Below are 5180 nucleotides of genomic sequence, written 5' to 3'. Positions count from 1 at the left end.
TGCCACATTTTCTTAATCCAGTCTATCATTGATGGACATTTGGGTTGGTCCAAGTCTTTGCTATTGTGAATGGTGCCACAATAAACATACGTGTGCATGTGTCTTTATAGCAGCATGATTTATAATCCTTTGGGATGCTTTTTATTTTTCTTTGTGTTTCTGTTGAAGTGTTCTCAAGCACCTCGGGAGTAGCGACCACTTACTCTTCTTGCAATAGTAATACAACTTGTCAGTTACTTATTTCCTAGCCAGACAATGTGTTCAACCCTTTATATGCATTACCTTGTTGACATTTCCCAGGACCTTATGAAATAGATGTCATATCCAACTTTCAGATAAGAAAATCGAGACTCTGAGAGGTGAAGTCATGTACCCACGTCTCACTGTTCATAATTGGCTGTGGACACATCTGAACCCATATCTAACCCCAAATATGGGCTCATTCTGACACATTCACGAATGCAACAAATGTTTATTGAGCATCTATTATAGGTCAGGCACTGTTCTAATTGCTGGAGATGAGGCAGTAAATGAAATAGATGAAAATCTCTGACCTCATACATGTGGCCAACAAGCATATGAAAAAAAGCTCAGTATCAATGATCATTAGAGAAATGCAAATTATAACCACAATGACATACTACCTCACACCAGTCAGAATAGCTATTATTAAAAAGTAAAAAAATAACGTGCTGGCGAGGTTGTGGGGAAAAAGGAACGCTTATACACTGTCGGTGGGAGTGTAAATTAGTTCAGCTATTGTGGAAGACAGTGTGGCGATTCCTCAAAGAGCTAAAAGCGGAACTACCATTCAACCCAGCAATCCCATTAGTGGGTATATACCCAAAGGAATATAAATTATTCTACTATAGAGACACATGCATGCGTATGTTCATTGCAGCACGATTCACAGTATCGAAGACATGGAATCAATCTAAATACCCATCAATGACAGACTGGATAAAGAAAAATAATGAAAATGTGGTACATACACACACCATGGAATACTATGCAGCCATAAAAAAGAATGAGATCATGTCCTTTGCAGGGACATGGATGGAGCTGGAAGCCATTATCCTCAGCAAACTAACACAGGAACAGAAAACCAAATACCTCATGTTCTCACTTATAAGTAGGAGCTAAATGATAAGAACACATGGACACATGGGGGTAACAACACACACTGGGGCCTTTTAGAGGGCAGAGGGTTGGAGGAGGGAGAGGATCAAGACAAACAACTAATGGATACTAGGCTTAATACCTGGGTGATGAAATAATCTGTACAACAAGCCCCCATGACATAAGTTTACCTATGTAACAAACCTGCACTTGTACCCCTGAACTTAAAAAAAAATGCCTGCCTTCCTGAAGCTTACATTATATAAGGGGAAACAGATCAAACAATTTAAACAGTAAAACATATCAAGTGTAAATAATAAGGCTAAGTAGGGAAAAGCAGAGCAAGGAAGAAAAGCAGCAATTTGAAGTGGCTTTGGATGTAGTGACCAGAGAGAGTTTCATGGAAAAGGTGACATTAAGGGAGCATGCCACAGAGTTATCTAGGAGAAAAACATTCCAAGCAGAGGAAACAGCCAGTTCAGAGGTCCTGGGCAGGAGTGGTGTCAGCTGTGTTCAAAGAATACCGAGGAAACCAGCATAGCTAGATCAAAGGCCATACGGGGGAAAGTAGTGAATATCATATACTTCCTTTTGTGATGAAATTAAAACGTGTATAACCAATGCTATACATACACTGATGTCTTACCTCTGACAAAGCACATTCACCATACTTTATATTCCTGGCATCTTTCTGTAAAGTCTATAGAGATTGGAGGCTGGGTTTTGTGACTAGGGAAGGAGGGAGAGAACCTTTAGATTTCTACTGATGTCCACTTGCACTGAAGGAACGTGCATGGTTAGTAGGGGGAGGGCTGGACCAGCGGGAGATGAGAAAATGTTAACCCTATCATTGCAATGATGTTGCCCTCAAGCAACTTAGCAGCCAGCCCAGGAGCGGCCCTGAAGGCTCCTGCAAAATTATACCCCTGCAGCCCTGCCTTTCCCCTCTTTGTTGAAGCTAAAAGGGAAACTCTGTTTAATTCTTAGGACCACATATTTAGCTAACCTGCTCTGGCCTGAGTGATATTTTATGAGAAATTAAGCTCACAGCTGATCATCTTTCACACTGAGGTGGTGGTTAATGTATCCTGGGGAGACCTCACTGTTGAGCCAGCCTCTCTGTTATTGTCAGGGCTTGAGCCTGGGCCTGGGCCGGGGCTGGAGAAATGGCCCCTGTCTTGCCTTGGTTCCAGACACAAGCCGAGTCTGGGGTTTTGGAGATCTTAAGGAAAGCAGGGCCAACCCAAAGGAAATCAGACACAGAGAACAAAACAAATTGAATTTTTTGAGGAAATTGCTTTTTGCCTCCCATGCCTCCTTCCCTTTTATTTAATTTTTGGGATTCTGTGTGAGTTAGTTACAAACAGTCAACTCAGTATTTTCTACCTATTAATAAATATTAAATATTAAAGAATCCAATTCTGGATGGCTGGTGGATCTGGGTGGGCACAGTGCCAGTTGCTGCCGTGCCTCAACTTCTTTTCTGGGGCTTCTTCTCCTACACTGACCGATGGTGCCTTTTGACTCCCATCTCCCTGGTCATAGGGAGTTGGTCTGTCACCTAAGGACAGCCAATCCATACACTGATCACCAACACATGAAGTGGTGCTGGGCACAAGTTGGGTCTAACTGGGACAAGGGTAACTATCTGAGCCATTCAGATCCCCTCACAGACCCCAAAATGTGGGGATTTATGTGCTTGGTGGCATGAGTTAAAGCTAAAGGCACAAAGAAAAGCAGAGACAGAGAGCAGCTGAAGGCTGATGAGAGGTAAAGAGGTAACTGGCCACAAGAATGTGCTGGGAATGGTTTTGGCAACTCACACCTGCAATCTCAGCACTTTGGGAGGCCGAGGCAGGAGGGTTGCTCAAGCCCAGGAGTTCAAGACCAGCCTGGGCAATGTAGGGAGAACCCGTCTCTACAAAAAATAAGGGCAAAGTCTGAGTCCTGTCCTCTCGCTCTCCTCCCCAGATGGGATGAGTTTCACCACTCGCTCCACCTTCTCCACCAACTGCCTGTCCCTGGACTCTGTCCAGGTGCCCAGCTATGGCACCCGGCCAGTCAGCAGGGCGGCCAGTGTCTATGCAGGCGCTGGGGGCTCTGGTTCCCAGATCTCTGTGTCCCACTCCACCAGCTTCCAGGGTGGCATGGGGTCCGGGGGCCTGGCTGCGGGGATGGTTGAGGGTCTGGCAGGAATGGGAGGCATGTAGAACAAGAAGGAGACCATGCAAAGCCTGAACGACTGCCTGGCCTCCTACCTGGACAGAGTGAGGAGCCTGGAGGCTGAGAACGGAAACTGGAGAGCAAAATCCGGGAGCACCTGGAGAAGAAGGGACTCCAGGTCAGAGACTGGAGCCATTACTTCAAGATCATCGAGGACCTGAGGGCTCAGATCTTCGCAAATACTGTGGACAATGCCCACATCGTTCTGCAGATCGACAATGCCCGTCTTACTGCTGATGACTTTAGAGTCAGGTTGAGACAGAGCTGACCATGCACCAGTCTGTGGAGAGTGACATCCATAAACTGCGCAAAGTCATTGATGACACCAATGTCACTGTGGAGACAGATTGAGGCTCTCAAGGAGGAGCTGCTTTTCATGAAGAAGAACCATGAAGAGGAAGTGAAAGGCCTGCAAGCCCAGATTGCCAGCTCTGGGTTGACTGTGGAGGTAGAAGCCCCCAAATCTCAGGACCTTGCCAAGATCATGGCAGACATTGTGGCCCAATTTGATGAGCTGGCTCGGAAGAACCTACAGGAGCTAGACAAGTAGTACTCTCAGCAGACTGAGGAGAGCACCACAGTGGTCACCACACAGTCCACCGAGGTTGGAGCTGCTGAGATGACACTCACGGAGCTGAGACATACGGTCTAGTCCTTGGAGATCGACCTGGACTCAATGAGAAATCTGAAGACCAGACTGGAGAACAGCCTGAGGGAGGTGGAGGCCTGCTACACCTGCAGATGGAGCAGCTCAACGGGATCGTGCTGCACCTGAAGTCAGAGCTGGCACAGACCCGGGCAGAGGGACAGCGTCAGGCCCAGGAGTACGAGGCCCTGTCGAACATCAAGGTCAAGCTGGAGGCTGAGATCTCCACCTACTGCAGCGAGGACTTCAATCTTGGTGATGCTCTGGACGTCAGCAACTCCATGCAAACCATCCAGAAGACCACCCCCCACTGGATAGGATAGTGGATGGCAAAGTGGTGTCTGAGACCAATGACACCAAAGTTCTGAGACATTAAGCCAGGAGAAGCAGGGTACTCTTTGGGGAGCAGGAGGCCAATAAAAAGCTCAGAAGTCAGGCTGGGTGCAATGGCTCACACGTATAATCCCAGCACTCTGGGAGGCCGAGGCGGGCAGATCACCTGAGGTCAGCAGCCTGGCCAACATGGTGAAACCCCGTCTCTATGAAAATACAAAAATTAACTGGGCATGATGGCAGGTGCCTGTAATCCTAGCTACTTGGGAGGCTGGGGCAGAAGAATTGCTTGAACCCGGGAGGTAGAGGTTGCAGTGAGCCGAATTCATGCCATTGCACTCCAGCCTGGGTGACAGAGCGAGACTCTGTCTCAAAAAGAAAAAGAAAAAAGTTCAGAGGTCAAAATAAATAAATAAATAAATAAAATAAAATAAAATAGCCAGGACAGTGGCACAAACCTATAGTCCCAGCTACTCAGGAGGCTGAGGTAGGAGGATTGCTTGAGCCTTGGAGGTTGAGGCTGCAGTGAGCTGAGATTGCCCCACGGCACTACAGCCTGGGTGACAGAGACCCTGTCTCAAAAAATTAAAAAATGTACTGGATCCCAGAGGACCTCTCTCTTCCCTCCACTGTTCTTTCTCTCCTTTTCTCCCCAGTTCTTTTTGGCCATCGTTTTCTCTTCCCACCTCCAAGTCTGCTTCTCTCAATGTATGAGACATTCCAGACTTCATACATTCCAGAGGCAAAAGAGGAAGAGTGGGAGGGAGGCCTGGTCCCAAACTATGTAAGCTGTAGGCTTACATCACTCTAGTTGGAAATTCCAGTGGAAGAAAAGAGTTTCTTTTTCCTGGAGCCCATA

At 46.9% G+C, this 5180-nt stretch overlaps 1 pseudogene; it reads left to right on the top strand.

The window, feature by feature from the left end:
* Positions 1–3095: 3095 nt before the first annotated feature.
* LOC105510797 lies at positions 3096–4364 on the top strand (annotated as a pseudogene).
* The last annotated feature ends 816 nt before the right edge of the window (positions 4365–5180 follow it).

Source organism: Colobus angolensis, unplaced genomic scaffold, assembly GCF_000951035.1.
Source record: "Colobus angolensis palliatus isolate OR3802 unplaced genomic scaffold, Cang.pa_1.0 Scaffold192, whole genome shotgun sequence".
Taxonomy (NCBI): domain Eukaryota; kingdom Metazoa; phylum Chordata; class Mammalia; order Primates; family Cercopithecidae; genus Colobus; species Colobus angolensis.
This window is presented reverse-complemented; position numbering and strand designations above follow the sequence as displayed.